The 18487-nt window shown below is 36.4% G+C and overlaps 1 protein-coding gene across 1 annotated transcript in view; it reads right to left on the bottom strand.

The window, feature by feature from the left end:
• Positions 1-6183, bottom strand: part of slc6a3.S (solute carrier family 6 (neurotransmitter transporter), member 3 S homeolog) — a 37491-nt gene extending 31308 nt beyond the window's left edge. Inside the window, exon 1 of the mRNA XM_018269405.2 lies at positions 5930-6183. The gene's annotated coding sequence lies outside the window, so the exon portion shown is untranslated. The remainder of the gene's footprint in view (positions 1-5929) is intronic.
• Positions 6184-18487: the final 12304 nt, after the last annotated feature.

The following is an 18487-nucleotide window of genomic DNA, read 5'->3' as shown; positions in this document are numbered from 1 at the left end:
CAATTCTAACAGCTGCCTGTAATGAAACCCAGAGATTCTGCTCAGCAGGGACAAAGATAAGAAATGTATCGACTAAATGTATCAATTTAGAACAGTTTACAGGGTCGGCGACCCCCCTTCCCAGGGCTGCTTCAGAAGGTGAAAATGACACTTCAATATAAGAAAAACGGTCACATGTAGAAAATAGAAAGTCATGGAAAAAGTCGTTATTTCTGGTGATCTATCTGAAAACAACTAGTTGTTTGAAGGTGAACCACCCCTTTAAAAGGTTGACTTTGATGGACGCGTGTCATTTTTCAACTTATTTTACTATGTAACTATGTTGATTCTTGTTACTGTTATAACAGTATTTTCTGATCTACATAACTCATCTTTCTAAAGATGTAAACTGAATGTCAAATCAATATTCAACACTTTCGTGACAATGAAAATACATGTGTCTAGCAAGAGTAATTTTATTTTGGACAGTGATGCTCTATGGCCACAAGTGGGGGGAATTCTTGTAAGAAAAACTTTATGAGTTCTTTTATGGTTCTAACAGAGCTTTTAGCCTGAAGATTTAGGAGCAGACATATTGAGGAAAGAGCTTTCTGTGCTGTCATTTGGGTTTGGTTTAGCTTTAGGACTAAGACACCTAATTAATGCTAAAATTGTAATCCAGATAGGCAGCTAAAGTGCACTCAAAATTATATGTTAAGCTGCTGTCAAGTTAGGAAACAGCACAAACTACCAGTTTTGGTTTGAACTTGACGCTGTATCTGAATGTATGCAAAAAACATTATAATCTAATATCTCTTTCTATATGCTTTCTTTTAATCTGCAGTTACTAATAACAATAAAGAAACTGCATATGTAAGATGCAATGTATCAAAATTCAGTTTACAGCTAGATCCCAGCAGTTTTTGTATGATTCTATTCCCGGATGGATCATCCTGCTCCTCAGAAGCCGTGTTCCATTATCTTGCAGTGATGTACTCTAACAATATCATAACAGGCTTTCTGCAAGTGTGTATATATGGCTCTGAATTATTAGTCTGTATCAGTGCTATTATACCAGCACTTCTGGATGTATAGTTGGTCACAGGGACATTAAAGAAAAATTTACATGTCTCAACCCATAATTCCCATTTTTGCTTTTCAAATTTGCTATGCATCGCTTTCACTATATACAGTAGTTCAGCTACTGTCATCAGTTAGCAGCCACAAGATCTTTAGAACTAATTTTCCACCAAACTGCAGCTGCATATATATCTTGGTTGGGTAGTTCCAATCAGTGTCCACAGCTCTTACTTTTGATTTTAAAAACAATAATGCTTATTAATTTATTTTTCAGCATTAATTCATAAACCCCGTCCTGACAGCATGAAAACAATTATTTGATTTCCCATAAATATTTTTATTACAGTAATAATCAAATATTGACCACATAACATCCACTGTGTTGCCTTATTCTGACAGGTAACTAACTATATTACTATAGTTTGCATCTTTATCTGAATATGGTATACCACAGTGCGGAAAAGCAAATTAATAAACTGTTTAATGTGCATTTATTTGTATGGGAAATTAGATTTAGATTAGTCTCTTTTAACATTTAACAAAAACCCAGCCAGAAAAGAGTTTTGTTAATTTTGCACCAGTGCTAAGCATATGAGCTAAAGAAATAAAGGGATTTATAGGGGAGGCTCTTCTCTATGACTAGCTGCTATAACAAGAAGACATTGCGGGGTCATGGGCTATGGGGCTCAAAATGTAGCTACTTAAAATCCATGTAGGTCTGGAGGAAAGGAGCTTGAATGCTTATAAAAAATATAACAGGATGGGGTTCATATGTAACAGAAAAAAAAGGATATTAGAAGTATGAGTAATTAGAGGTGATTATATTGCTACTAAGGGCGAATGCTGGAGTGTACAGGAAAAAACACACGGCAAATACAATGTTGTTAATTGGGGCAAAGAAAATGCAGTTATATTAAATATATGTATTTTTAAAGTGTCATTATGTAGGATGAGATATTCCGTTACATTGAAAAAAATACGATTCTTCTTTATAAGATAACTTTTAAAGGAAACAAGGGCTGTGATAGAGGGTTAATCATAAGAAAGGGGCTGAATTTTTATGGTGCTGGTATTAAAAAATAATAATACTTTTTTTAGGGCCAATGCTGCATGTTTAAAAGGAAGAGAATTTTAATATTATTATACTTGTGGTTTTAAGGGGGGAACATAAAATGGGAACTCTTCCTGAAATTTTTTTCAGCATAATGAACAAAAATGTAAGCACCTTTCCAATAGACATTAAAATGTCCAATGTTGTAAAGTTATTTTTTAAATGTAATTGTAATTGAAGGCAGTATTCTCTGTTTAATTATGTCCCGCTACCTTTCCTCCACCCAAGACTCCATTTTCTAAAGAACAAACTCTTTAAATGTTTATCTGATGTATACTGGAAGTTGCCTAGAATTTATATTTTTTTCCCTTATTCAAATGAAAATTAAAAAAGAATTTTGGGTGGAATACCCCTTTGAGGTAGATTCTGTGTTACACTTTGTATGCTTTAAGGAGTTAATAGGATAAAGTGTTGGCATTTAAGATAAATAGGGTGCTGATTTCAGTGTGAAATAGGGGGTATTGTGAAGGTAATATGGGCTGTTAAATATGAACATGCATTGTTGTATTTAGGGTATTCCTAAGTGGTACATTACCATTATTCCAGAGCCTAAAAAGCAATTTTTAATGCTGTTCATAACGTCACTGTGACCCTTGAATGTCTGAACTGTTCTGGGTACCAGAATACCAGTGATGTGGGTGGTTTGGGACATTGATTCTATGGGTATATGATGCAAGTAAATGTAATAAAATATTATTGTAAAACTGTAAATGTGCTGGGGCTGACAGTGTGTCTCAATGCTAAGGTTGTTTCCTTGGACAATTGCACACAGATATATGAAAAATTATCATCTCTAAAAGCTCCAAATTGATTATCCATCTCTCGAAAACAAATGGAAAATAAATGTTTTGATGTTACATAAGTGAAAAGAATAAGTGAAATGCCAGCCTGACATTTTATAAATCAATGAGCATGTGAAGGGCTGCCATTAGCGTCTCTGGGTTTTATACAGCGGGATGCAGTGCAATACAAAAAATAAATTAATTATATATATATATATATATATATATATATATATATATATATATATATATATATATATATATATATATATATATCTACAGTTTATCTACAGTATATAGATAAGTACAGTACTATCTTTTTTCTTTTTTAGAATAGCCACCATTCTTCTAATATATACATGCCTTAAATTTTCTTTTAACTCTAATAATATTTACAGGTCTCTATCCAGTTCCCTAATTTATCATATATCTATGGATGTCTGTAAGCATATTAATCATATACCTGATGTTATATGGGTTCATAGCTAATAATATAATTATTATTATAATTGAACATTAAAAAAAAATACAACAAAAAAACGGGGTTGTTTCCAATGGTGTAAAAAATTGTACAAACCTATTAATAAAACTATGTAAATCAAAATTATTGCTTCCCCTCAGCAATGAACTTGCTTTTGAGGTAACTACACACAGTGTGGCTGAATATTATGGCTGAAGTTATTAAAGAATAAATGTTGTGTCTGGCACAGGAGCAGGTTGCTTGCCAGACTTATTTCATCCTGTCTCCTGTTTTATTTAGCAAGTGTCCCAAAACGGCAAGTAATTATATTAAACTATCTCAAAGATCTTTCTTAAAAATTAATTATTGGAAACAGATATTTGTAGCCTCTTCAGCTAGATGTCTTAAGTACATGCAATGATTTAAAAAAGTTAGGCGCCGTCAGTCAATTGAATTTAGCTGCAATATATATAGTTAAACTGTAGAATGACTTGTGTGCTTGCAATTTACTGTATTTCACGTGAATAGATGGCTGCAGCGCCTTCCTTTTCTCCCTTTCTTTTGTTCAAATTCTTCACATATGGTAAAAGGAATAAAGAAAAAAAGAACAAATATGTTCTGTCGTGTGATACCCTTAATAAAGGCAATTTACCCTACACACTTAGGAGCATATTTATCAAGGGTCGAATTTCGAATTGAAACAACTTTGAAATTCGAATTCAAAAAGACCAACCGAAATTAAGTCAAAGTCGAATAGGTCCATTTTCGACCGAATAGGTCCGTATTCTGGCAAATTCTAATTGTTCAAATTGAAGGAATTGCACATTTGATCGAATTGGATTCGAAGTTTTTCAAAAAAAGACTTACATTTTTCAGAGTCCACCAACTGACTCCAATTAGGTTCTAGGAGGTCCCCCATAGGCTAAAACAGCAATTCGGCAGGTTTTAGATGGCGAATGGTCAAGTCTAATTTTTAAAGAGACAGTACATGATAATTTTTTATATGTGAATTATCGAATTTTTTTGAAATTCTAATCGAATTTGGACTATTCCCTAGTCAAAGTACACAAAAAATAGCTCAAAAATTCACCTCGACCTTTGATAAATCTGCCCCTTAGATTACTTACCTACTGTTTCATTATATATAAAAAAATGAATGTACCTAAAGGTGTAAATGTGAAATAAAGTGCCAATAACCAATGTTATGGACTTAAATCTGGAAAGAATTATTGTTAATTGGTTTTTAATAGTTATGTTTTAACTGCTTAGCTGTATAGGACCTTGATTTTTAGGAATTTGTTTGTAATTTACCTAACTGAAGTTGATTTGAACTACAGACACTATTTTAACCCAGAAATTATTACTTTTTTAAACTAACCCAGAGGAAGTGTCCATAGGGACATGAAAAGTATAGGTTTTATGCTAAAAATACCAAATAAATTTGTTTTTACCTTTCTGAAACAAAGACAAATGCCTCAGAATAACTGGTTGGGTGGAATGATCCTGTTCAGAAGCCCAACCAGGGGGTACACCAAATAAAATAACACCTGGAAAGGTGAGGAGAAGGCTAAGTACAAGGTTAGGGGGTAATATACAATCTGTAGCTTTCTTTTACTAACAGAGGCACAAGTGAGAGGATAGAAGCAACTTTGTGGTGACTGGAAAATACAATTACCACTGTGACTGTGTAAAACTGTAGCTCTCAAGCACACTCTACACTCTGTAGTGACTGGAAACTACAACCCTCTATAACATCTTGGAATTTGAAAAGCAGACTACCAAAAGGATAAATGACACGCGTGATTGCCCTGTATACTCTGAGTAGAACCATAAAGTTCTAGGGAAAACCAATATAGAAGGTAATACAAGATCTGCAGTTCTTTTTCCCTAATAGAGCCACAAGAAAAAGGACACTTTTTTTGCTGTGACTGAAGACTGCGAATAGTACTGCTGTGACTGGGTGGAACTACAACTCTCAGCTGCACTCAACTGTATTCTGCAGTGACTAGAAACTACCAGTACAGCTACTGTGATTGTGTTGAACTACAATCCTTCTTTGCACTGTAAGCACAATCAGGTAGGGTAAATGAAGTCCTTATTAAGGGTATCACACTTGTGTGTTCTTCTTTCTCTTTATTCATTTCACCGTGTGAGGAGAATATGAGCTAAAGGAAGAACCAGAAGGGAAGAAAAGGAAAGTGTCACATCCATCTATTCCTGTATCTGTTTAGTAGAAGATTACTGTTCTATACTTATTGGGGCTGCATTCCAAGTATTGATTGAAATTGTCTAATTTAGAAACTTTTGCTGAGATTTTTTACAACTGAATTGTATCCAATTCAAACATTCAGCTAGAGAAACGTGCACAATTCTCACTGTCATTTCACATAGTTCGTTTTAAAAATATTTTAGATCAATGATTTAAATCAAATCCCATACATTGAACATGAGATTTTTCATGTAAATGAAATATAAATATCTATTAAAAAAATAAGACAGATATAGTAGTAGATTTACCTGGATTTAGAGAATGCCCATGAAGTGTTGGTTAGATAAAGCTGTAGTTCCAGGTGTCTCAGTCAGGAAAGCTGCCCACACTAGCCATGCATGTCTGCCACCACCAGTGCTGGGTCAGAAGGTGAATGTGGCTATATTAAAGGTTCAAATCTTCCTTCTCACTAATTTCCCTTACTGAGGCAGAGGCACATTCATCTGTTCAGAATGAGGATCATTCAGCTGTTGAGGCAGAACTTGTAGCAGGGGCAGGTACAGCTTCAGGGTGGTACAGTCCCGCCTCCTTCCCCAAAGCCCCCCTGCTCCTCTAGATACTAACCAGCCATTCCCCACACTCTGGATTTAGTTAATCAAACATGAGAAAGCTGAATCTTTTAACCCCCCCCCCAACTAGACTTGGAAGCATAATTTTCTGCAAAAAAAAGTAATAGATAACATTTTTACTAATAAATATGCAGTGGTGTCTCTATTAATTGTGACAGAAAAAAATAGGAACCATGCAATTCATTTTTCTGGATTGCACTTATTTAAAACATAGAAAAGCTATAGGCAGAGACATAAGAGAATTCTAAATATATATGAAGATGTACAAGCAGTCAGCAGCTGAAAAGCATGAATGTATCTAAGGGGGTTATTTATCAAAATCAAAATCGGCACTAGTTATTTCCCGTTCACGAAAAATCCCAGTTTGGGGAAAAAAACCTGAAAACCACGAAATCTTCAGATTTTTTTATATTATTGACTTATATACAACCTCAGCAGGTCTTTTTCAATCCTATAATAAATCGAACAATTCAAGTTTTTTTTTCACTAAAAATTCACATTTTCTAGTACAAAAAACTTTTTGTCATTCAGACTGTGATAAATAACCCCCTTAGTGTCCTTTCATGCACTGCACTGTTACCTGGTCTCATTGTTCAGGTAAGATTAATGTTAAATGTTAACAAGATTGAGAAGAGTGATGGCTGCACCTCATACAGTATATAATATATATATATATATATATATATATATATATATATATATATATATATATATATATATATATATATATACACAGTATACTATCTTGATTATCCTGTAAATTATATTCTTATAAATGGTACTTTGTGATGTTATCTGTTATAACGTAGCCATGTAAGCTTAGTAACAGCATACAGTACACTATTCTGGAGCCAGAGCAGCAGTGCACATGAAGATCTATGAGAACTATTTTGATAAAAGTGATATGCTACCTGGCAGCAGGTATATTTGACTCAAGCAGTAGCGTAAATAGATGTTACTGGGCACAACAGCGAAGTATAGGTAAGTTGGCCTATTCGTCCCAGATATTTTGAAATTGCTCATTAACTATGATCTTACTGGGCGCTTTACACCCCTGGGCTTCCTGCAACAGCATGGTCTACTCCCTCTGTAGTTAACCTCTTGGACTCAGTTGATTTCAGTTCGTTTTTCTAATATTGTATATGTGTATAAAATCCTCTCTCCAATTTGTACCAGAGCAAATTTTTAGTACATTGTTCTTCAGTCAAACACCCATTTGCTACTGGTAGCTATTAGAGGCACTTACCACCTCCTCTGTAATACTTACCATTGTGCGCAAGTTCTTGTATTTTGCCTTTTTAGGGTAGCTCTTCCTCACTCTCAGTTGTGATCAGGCTAATAAATACAATTGGGGGCCGATTCATGAAGCTCGAGTGAAGGATTCAAATTAAAAAAACTTCGAATTTCGAAGTGTTTTTTGGGCTACTTCGACCATCGAATGGGCTACTTCGACCTTCGACTACGACTACGACTACGAATCGAACGATTCGAACTACAAATCGCTTGACTATTCGACCATTCGATAGTCGAAGTACTGCCTCTTTAAAAAAAACTTCGACCCCCTACTTCGGCAGCTAAAAGCTACCGAAGTCAATGTTAGCCTATGGGGAAGGTCCCCATAGGCTTGCCTAAGGTTTTTTGATCGAAGGATATTCCTTCGATCGTTGGATTAAAATCCTTCGAATCGTTCGATTTGAAGGATTTAATCGTTCGATCGAAGGATTATTCCTTCGATCGTTCGATCGTAGGATTTGCGCTAAATCCTTCGACTTCGATATTCGAAGTCGAAGGATTTTAGTTCCTAGTCGAATATCGAGGGTTAATTAACCCTCGATATTCGACCCTTCATACATCTGCCCCTTGATGTTGTCCCCTTCCTTATTTATCAATAAAAAAACACGAAAAAAATTGGTTAAAAAAAAACTTGACTTTTTCGGATTGTCTCCCTAAAAATCAGAATTTTTGCGAATATGACACCCGAAAAGTCTGAATTTGGAGAAGTCTAAAATGTTCAGATAATCGTATGAAACCGAGCACAGACAATAATATCTTCATATTGCAAATAAGACCTCTGCCATTGACTTCCACAGGACCTCGACAGGTTGAAGATGGAGTATTTTCAGATATGGACTTTTTGCAGCCGTGGGGGTATAATAAATCTCGAAAAAAAGTTTTTCCCCCCCAATATCAGATTCCAAACTCTATGGAATGCAGCAGGTCTGTGTTATACTAGCAACAGAACTAAAACATTAAAACATAGAAAACCTGTCTGGGTTGCTAGAAGTCATGGAAAGCAGATGCTAATAATTCATAACAGATAACCTAATAATTCATGCAGCTAATGATGATTATATGAATTACAAACATTATGACACAGATCAGCCTCGTCAGCAGTGCAGCACATACTTATCTGCCCTGGAACAAGGCAAATGATCCACTGCATGGGATGATTAAAAGCACACAGGGAACCCACTGGTGACTGGCAGGCCATGTTTGAGACAAAAATATAGCAGATCTACCCTTTACCCTTTTCTCCCCAGTGTCCCCTATCATTTCCTCTGTCTCCTGCAGGATCCCACCACTCTCCACCATTTTGCAATAAGCAGTAACAAGCAGAGGTTGCTTACTGTGTTTCATTAATTGAAAGGGACCATGTAAACAGAGGCCGCTAGAGGGAGCAAGAGCAACTTTGAGCTCAGCATTTCACCCTGAAGTTTCTTAAAGGGAAACAGTACAGGGCATCTTAACAATCCGGTTGTATAAATAAATAAATATCAGGACTGTCCTGTGAAGTTAAGAGGCATGCTAAGGGTTTTGGGACCTGACTGTAGTTTCCTTTATTGAGCATGCCATACTAGCCCAGACCCTGTCCCCTCTGCTGCCCTGGTGCGGGACCAATTATAGGAGTGGGGCCCTATTGTGCCCAGTTGGTCCAATATGCCTAAGGCAGGCCCTGGCTGCTAGTTTGGTGCAGTAATGATAATTGAGGATTTTTATTAACCAGATATAGACTGGGGCAACAGTGCTGCCAGGATAGTTATTGGGAACAAGTGTATAAACTTGTTGCATGGCAATTTATGGCACAAGTCGTTGAGGAGGCAACCAGAATGCTATACTGGATCTAGTTATCTCTAATGACCCATAACATATAGCGATTGTGCAAGTAATTGAACCCCTGGGTAATAGTGACCATAATGTGATCTCATTTAATGTCTGGTGCAAAAAACAATTATACACTGGGGCAAAAAAAAACATGAATTTCAGAAAAGCTAAATTTAGCTAGTTAAGGGCTGTCGTTCAGAGCACTGATTGGGGCATTATGTTTTCTGCTAAAAGCATAAAACAGAAATAGTTGTCATTTAAAATGATATTAAATTGTTACTGTCCTTAATTTATTCCCTTAAGGAGTAAATGTACAGCGATACGGTGCTTACTTAACAAAGATTATCAAAGCGCCGGAAGGTGGTGCCCGTGAGCTCCGCTGCGCTGACGGCAAGGAGGGGTAATTACAGGATTAGGGGCATTTACAAATGTTAACACCTGTATGGGGGGGAGCAGGGAGGGGGGGACTATGTAGGGTAGGGGAGTAGGGGTTTTTATAAGCAAGGGGGTTTAGTTCTCCTTTAAGGGATGATAGGATAACACAAAGTCACCAATTCCGAATAGAAGTAGTCAGGACTGTAGACTTTCAACCTAACTTACTTACTATGTTACTATGTTATGTTACATTGATTATTTCCTAAAAAAAAAGACATAAATGTTTTGTTGCAGTTATCATAAGGAAAATGGGCTTCTCACTACCCAACAACAGCAATTAAGAAGGGTTGTAAGGGACAGAAGATACCAATCACTTTTTCTGAAATTGAGTATTTCCTAATTCAGAGCAAAGCAAAGGATTTAAATCAAATTACAGTATCTCTATAAGAGCCCTATCCAACTCCAGGTCTTTGGGCTATAGCAGCCCTCATTTGTTTAACCAGCCTTAAGGACAGATGAATTAGTTCAAAGTGTCTGAATCAGCAATATTTTCTATGTTCTTTGTAGCAGTATTTTTTTATTTTATTTTTTTTAGTGTGTTTCTAAGTATGTCCCATTGTTGGAGATCTTTTGGCCTTCATCGGTATTTTGTAAATATTTGGGGGCATATTTATTATGCTGTGTAAAAAACAGCAGGATAATACTGCACACATCGCCAGGCTTCTCCGTGTAAAGAACGGCATAAAAATGGGGTAAATTTTTTATGCGTTTTTTCTTAGAGTGACATCTGTCGAAAGCAATATAAAATAATGGCGGCAAATTTGCCACTTGCATGGCATAAAATTACAACCACATTCATAAATTCACAATTATTTTGCACAACTTTTTACAGTTTTTTTGGCAAATTTGGTTTCTCACAGCGTAAATAAATATGCCCCTTAGTATACTTCTAGTGCACTAAAGATTGATCACTATAAGTTGAAACACTAAGGGGCCCATTCACTAAGTTCAAGTGAAGGAATAGAGGAAAAATTGTTTGAATTTCGAATGTTTTTTTTGGCTACTTCGACCTTCGACCACGACCTTCAACTTCGAATCGAACGATTCAAACTAAAAATCGTTCGACTATTCGATAGTCGAAGTACTGTCTCTTTAAAAATTTGTTCGACCCCCTAGTTCGCCACCTAAAACCTACCGAGGCCAATGTTAGCCTATGGGGAAGGTCCCCATAGGCTTGCTAACAATTTTATGATCGAAGGATAATCCTTCGATCGATGGATTAAAATCTTTCGAATCGTTCGAAGTCAAAGGATTTTAATTCGGCAGTCGAATATCGAGGGTTAATTAACCCTCGATATTCAACCCTTGATACATCTGCCCCTAATTGTGTTAGCTTTCTAGATTTTGTAAATATTGTTTGGGCACCTACAATATATTTATTATTAAATAACTATTAAGTACAACTATTAAGTACAGTATCAGTTATATGAATCTGAGGCACGTATTAGACTTAAGCTTGAGTTTATGTTGCCTATAAAATTTTACTATGTAAGCTAATTTCTAAAATACTTTTTGTTCCCATTAAATTCAAGGGGCCTCCACTATGGTGTAACATTAATGTTTACTCTGGCATACATACTATTTTGTAGGCACACCAGAGCTTTTGTGTATGGAATTTATGCGCAAAGGAGAATTTAGGCTGTTTTTACACACTGCAGCTACAGGTATGGGATCCTTTATCTGAAGACCTGTTATCCAGAAAGCTCTGAATTACAGAAAGGCTGTGTCCAATACTACATTTTATCCAAATGATCCAAATTTTAAAAAATGATTTCCTTTTCCTCTGTAATATTAAAACAGTACCTTGTACTTTATAAAACTAAGAATGATATTTACATGTGTAAAGGCCAAATTATATTTAATGCCTTCCCTGAATATGCGCCGGCTAAAATGAAAAAACGCCGGCGCTAATCGCACGCGGCGGTTCATTTTCCGAAGTCGTCCTAAGTTGTCTCACAAAGTTGCCCCGCGTTTGGGGAGATTGGTCGCCGAAAAAATGAGGCGATTAGTCGCCAGGCGACCAAATCTCCCCAAAATGCCCTGTGTGGCCGGACCCTTAAAGGTGTTACAGATCTTCATTCCCTATTTTGCACTTTATTGAGCAAAAGGAGCTTGTGTGAAACATGGTAAGGAGAGGTTTTTTGGCCAGTGAGTACAGAACTGGGAATTTTTCTGCTTGTCATGTTGATCTGTCTATAGATGTCCATTTCTAAGATTAAATAAAGAGCAACAATGGCATAGCTTTAGGACATAGTTTTGTTTTAAACCTCCTAAACAGTCTGTGCATTGTTGTGTTAATTGGTTAAATGAACTGTCTTCTGTTTACATAACTCTCACTAACGGGTCCAAGGTGTATTAGGTAGACTGATCACTGAGAGATATACTGTATAAGCCCTAACAATACCTTTAGGCAGCAGCCTGTAAATAATAAAGCAGGTGCAGCTCTGATAAGCACAGATATCTTCAAATACAGTAATAGTAACTTGTGGCCCACCTGGCCTAGTTCCTCTAGCTTAGGTTAACTATCTTGTAATGTTTAATTGTCACAGGAGAACGTCAAAGATAATATTGGAGAAGAGAAAATGGAGTTCTGCACACTGGACCGCTTTTTAAAATCAGAAATCTTTATTCAACCATGTCGATCGGGAAGGTTGGATTTTTACCCGACCGACACGTCCGAGCCCCTTGGCGCATCGTAATTCGATCGTTCGGCCATATGGCCCAACGTTCGAATTACCCCCGATATAGCCAGGCAGTTAGTGACATATCGGGGAAAGATCCGCTCGTTTGGCGATGTCGCCAAAACGAGCGGATCTTTGAGTCTATGGCCACCTTTAGGCCAGTGCTGCAGATTGAAGACAGATTCGAGGGTTTCATAATGGTCAATTTGCAAGCTCAATATTTATGTTCCAGGAGCCTGTTTAATACTCCAGCTGTGCTGTGTCATGGATAACCAACTTGTGTGCTGATGGATCTCAGCAGAGCAAGTAGTAGCCTCTGAATTGCCATTATAACAAGTCATCATAATCAAATGCTTTCTCATTTTGCTGATTTATACCATTAACTGCTGGCCAGTAGATTGTGCTGTTAAATACAGGTGTAGGATCCCTTTACTGGAAACCAATTATTCAGAAAGCTCAGAATTACAGGAAGGCCATCTCCCACAGTCCATTTTAGGAATGTAATTTTAAAAAAGTGATTTCCCTTTTCTCTGTAAATTAACAGTGCCTTTTAATTGATCCAAACTAAGCTGCATGAACCCATATTGGTGGCAGAATAATCCTGTTAGGTTTATTTAATGTTTAAATGCTACTTAGCAGACTTAAGGTCTGGTGATCCAAATCGCAGAAGATCTCTTACCCAGAAAACCCCAGGTTCGGAGCATTCTGGATAATAGATCCAATACCTGTATATCACATAACAGCACTGTGATTTTTAGGTCATGCCCAGCCCTACTGTCAGCTTCACTGGGGCAGGGACTGATGTGAATGATGAATTAAATCTGTAAAAGCACTGCAAAAACATGTTGGCACCATATGAAGACAGATTTCTCCAAAATTATGTTTGTGCTTTTCAGTCAGTGCCACAAATACTCAGCTGGCTTCAAATCTGAGCCTGACTGATGTATAGAATGGCATTCACCCTTTTTGGCCTAAGACTCTTCAATATTACAAAGTAATATAATAAGTTAAGTTGAAGAAAGATACACGTCCATCAAATTCAACCTTTCCATTTAAAGGATATTATATAACCTGCCTAACTGCTAGTTGATCCATAGGAAGGCATAAAATAAACCCATTTTGCCTCAGAGGGGGAAAAAAATTTCTTGCTGACATGGCAAACTGACCACTGACAGCGCCTTGATCAACTTGAGCTATCTTCCATAACCCTGTATTCCCCCCAGCTGTCCAACCCCTTCTTAAAGCTATCTAATGCATCAGCCTGTACAACTGATTCAGGGAGAGAATTCCACATCTTCACGGCACTCACTATAAAAAAAACCCCTTCCGAATATTTAGATTGAATATCCTTTCTTCTAATTGGAATGGGTGACCTCATGTCATCTGAAATAACCTCCTGGTAAATAAAGCATTAGAGAGATTATTATATGATCCCCTTATATATTTATATATATATAGTTATCATAGAACCCCTTAAGTGCCTATTCTCCAGCGTGAACAACCCCCAACTTGGCCAGTCTTTCCTCATAGCTAAGATTTTCCATAAATTTAATCAGCTTAGCTGCCCTTCTCTGGACCCTCTCTAATTCAATGTCCCGTTTGGGCACTGAAGACCAAAATTATTGTAGATCTAGAGCCTTATTAGTGGAAGAATAACCCTCTCCTCCCATGAAACTATGCCCCTTTTAATACAGCTCAAGACCTTGTTTGCCCTTGCACCTGCTGACTGGCATTGCTTGCTACAGCCAAGTTTATCTGTTAAGCTGACCATACAATGTGTTTGTCAAGGTTGCTACACATGCAGGTATTTACCTGATTTGGCCACCAACCTGCTGATATGCAATTGGGTATGATATCATGATTTGGCAGTATGATACAATCATTGCTGAGGACAATTTCTTAAGAGACCATTCGGGAGAGAATCTCATGAAGAAGCTTTTGTAACACAGACATGGGACTGATGCCTTGATGCCAGGCAAAAATCACAACGCTGTACACAAAATGATATTGCACCTTTGCTTTGAATAGTGGTATAAAATTCCTATTGCATGTGAAGCGTCTGATGTGTTTTGTGGATTCTTTTGTGCAGTTCTAGCAACATCAGCAGCAATGCTGATATTCCTTGTGCCCCTGACATTATCCATCATCAGTTATGGTGATAAACAAAAAAAAAAAAAAAAAGACCAGCATTCTTTGTACTAGACAAGTATTTCTTTTATTGAACTCAACACTGAAAATATTTTAGACAGATACATGAAAAATATCCAAATATGTGCAGTATAAGCAAGAATAAGTAAGAATCTTACCAGTGTAGCTAGAAAAATGCAGTATTAAAAAAAATAAAAAAACAAAACCAAATACAATATTACTTGAAACACAATACTGACAGTTAAAAGTTCAAAATAAGAATGTTGCTGCCATGTCGAATTAAGATTACATGCTACAAAAATTTTCAACAGGGCAAACACTTTCTGGTGTGTCACACAGCCCACACATAATGAGTTGTTATGCAAGGAAACAAACTTTGTTCCACAAGTAAAACTATAAGGCCTAAAGATGTTGTGATGATTTGGAAAACATGAAGCGGAGTAAAAGTATTTAACTTTACAGAATTTAAGCAAGAGTATTGTTATTTTTTTTTATTGGCAGCGGACAAGTGGGCTCATAATTTTAAAATCTTTTTAGCCCTTTCTTAAATATTCTATGTCATACAATGGCATTGTAGACCTAGCCAAATGCATCATCTTTGGATCCATGAATAAGTCAATGTAAAATAATAGCAATATTATAACAAAACAGACCTACTTATTGTCTTATAGACATAAGTTTGTGCTAAAAGCTGCTGCTGTGTCCATGCCCACTTATGATTGGGATGTCCTATTATACTTGGTTCTGTCTAAAAAGTTGTTTTTGCCCTTACAATAGCTGTAGTTCTCAATCACAGCTTCTCTTTGGTCTTTTTCGGGAAGTAAGTGCCATATCGGCGCATGCGCAGTTGGAGCAGTCTTTGGGTTTTTGACAACTGCGCATGCGGCGAAATTGACGGAAATTGCCGAAGCACCAGAAGAAGACCCGAAGATTACCAAAAAGTAGAAGATGGCACCTGTGATCTCCGATGGCCTGAATCTGCACCGAGGCAGTAAGTAATGACTCAGGAGCATTTACCCAGGGTAACAGCTAGGCTTGGTGGAGGTATGTAGGGTAGGGTTTTTTTAATTAAGGGTTTAGTTCTCCTTCAAAAGTCCAGAGAATTTCCTCAGAGTCTGCTTATGGGCTTCACAAACTAAGTAGGACTCCATTTTATTCTTACCTAACAAATTTTAGGGAATTGGTCAAAGAATTAGAACTGCTGGCCACGCTAGCCAAAATAATAAATGTTGCTAAATGAGTATCTTTCACGGATATGCCCACCTTTAGGTGGGTAATATCGGGCTGATCCGATCATTTGGCCCTCAAGTAAACAATTGAATCATAATTTCCGCTATGCCAGGTGTCAAATAAAGGACCGCATCAACATACAGATACAGTCCTTGTCCAACAGGAAAATCAAACCTGCCTGATCAACATCTGGTGAGATATCAGTTAGTAGACCCATCAGAGGGCCCCATACAAAAGCAGAACAGCTGCTGAATCAGTCTGAAGGGCATCTTAAATCTGCATTGCTATGGCTGCCTCTAGCAGTATATCTTGGGTTTGTTTTTGTGCAGTAATGAGTTTAAAAATCAAATGTTTTTTAAGATACAACTTTCATTTTAACCCGGAAACAAACAAATCACGTGCACTTTAAGACTTTAAGGTGTGGTAAGTGGTGAGTTAAGTTTTATTATTTTATAGAATGTCCCATTCCTAGCTACTTTGCATTTGGTTTTCATTATTTTTTGTAATTTGTAGTTTAATATGACTTTCTCTTCTTCCTCTTTCCAGCTTTCAAATGGGTGTTACTGATAATGTTCCCTCTAATTCCTTCTCTGCTATGTGCACAAAAATTATTTTGTGAATACATTTTTAACTTGTGCTCAGGTCAAAATTTATACAAATTTGTATGTTTTCACACAAAATTTGTTGTGCGCTAGCCTCAAAATGTGTGCAGGCACATGAATTAGAGGGAACATTGGTCACTGACCCCAGCAACCAAAAATGACTGCACTGTAAGTCTACAATCTTACTGTTTTATTTCTTATCTTTATGTGTATATTCCCAACTCTCGTTCAAACCAATGCCTGGTTACTAGGGTAAAAAAACTAGATAGCTGCTAAAATACCAAATGAAGAGCTGCTGGATAAACAGCTAAATAAAAGAAAACCCTACAAAATATAAAAAGAGGACCAATTGCAAATCATTTGAGAATATTAATGTCTTCATAATATTAAAATTTTATTTAAAGGTGAACTACCCTTTTAAATGGTCATAACTCCTTTGGATAACTTTAATATAATTAAGTCCATAGATAGCTAACAAAACGAAATATATATATGTATATATACTGTATGCATACATACTTAACTTAAAATGCTCTTTATATACGCTAACCATTTTTGGGAATGCTTGCCATATGGGCATAAATATTAAGCACATGTTTAAATTCAGTGGTATGTACAAAAGTTGGCAATAAAGAGACAAACTAGACAGTATTAAAGTGGAGAAAGTGATTTGAAATTGTTATCTGGTATCAATTTCAAGTACATATATTTTGGAAGATGTGGGTGAAACAAATATACAAAGAAATGAGACAGGAAACCGTAGAATGTGTTTTTTTAACACATGGCACTTAGAGGCTCACTTATATTTGATCTGGGAATAACAGAAAATATACGGTAGGCAATACCTTTTATAGGCTTATTTAGTAGATTATTAAAGGTGAGCTTTCTGGACTTCTTAGGATCCTGATTCAGACATGGTATAATCATGCATAATCATGCATAATCAATGCATTTGATAATCTACTAAACTAGTCAATAAAAGGTATCGTCTATATTTTCTGGTTTTGATCTGTGGCTAACAAAGTGCAACACTCCGCTGCTGGGAATCCCAGGCATTACAATTTGGAATTTGATTGGATTTTTTGGAGGCAATCAAACAGTACAATCAATTCAAAAAGCAAACTTGATAAATCTCAATCTTTGATGGAGCCTTCAGTATTGGGTATCCCTGAGCAGCCAAAATAAATACTGGTGCAGGAAGTGAAATTCTGTAGAAGACAATGGTCAAACTTTGACAGTTATCACTATTGATCAGTATTCATCAGTTTAATACTTTTCTGGTAAATTGTTCAAGGATTTTTCAGAACTAATTCTTCTGACTTCATCTATTGAATTGAATTTTGTGTTGGGATGATAAATGCCAAAATCTTTGCTAATGGGAGTGGATCCAGTATTTGTATACAGGTATGAAATATACTGTCTGGAATGCTTGGAGCCTTTTGAATGGTCTTTTGCTAATATGAAGCACCATGACTTAAAAGTTAATAACCTAAATATATAAATAGGACACAACACACACTTACATTCAGTAGTCTTGATTTGAAAATGTATAGAAAAATCGAAAATGCTATTTATTCCATTTTGTACAGCCGACTAGTGAACTAGGTCTAAACAGTAGAGAAACAACAGTATTTCTGCACAAGAGTGACATACTGTAACTCTGAACATTGTTCATTACTCTAAACATCATGTAATGTTCTGCCAGTGCTACTAAAATGATACTAAGAAAACAAACTTTTGTTGAGGTAAAAGGACACATTTGAAACCGAATGACTAGATTGGAGTTTTTTCAGTTGGCTCTATCTGAGCATCTAGACAGAACCAATGACACCAGCAGCAGCCTTTGTGGAGATATAGCCGATGGCAATTTTGATCATTGATAGGCATAATCTGCCATCTGCAAGTATCCAAATTTCCATCACCCTTCAAATCAGTAAACAAAAAGGGTTACAACCTATGCAATTATCTCATTAGCTCATTTAGTAAACAGAGCTGCATTTACATTAAATGTCATCATGTTTATTACATTTTTCTTCTGT

Source organism: Xenopus laevis, chromosome 6S (assembly GCF_017654675.1).
Source record: "Xenopus laevis strain J_2021 chromosome 6S, Xenopus_laevis_v10.1, whole genome shotgun sequence".
NCBI classification, from domain to species: Eukaryota; Metazoa; Chordata; class Amphibia; order Anura; family Pipidae; genus Xenopus; species Xenopus laevis.
Note: the sequence above shows the minus strand (reverse complement) of the source record. Positions and strands in the feature narration are given on the sequence as shown.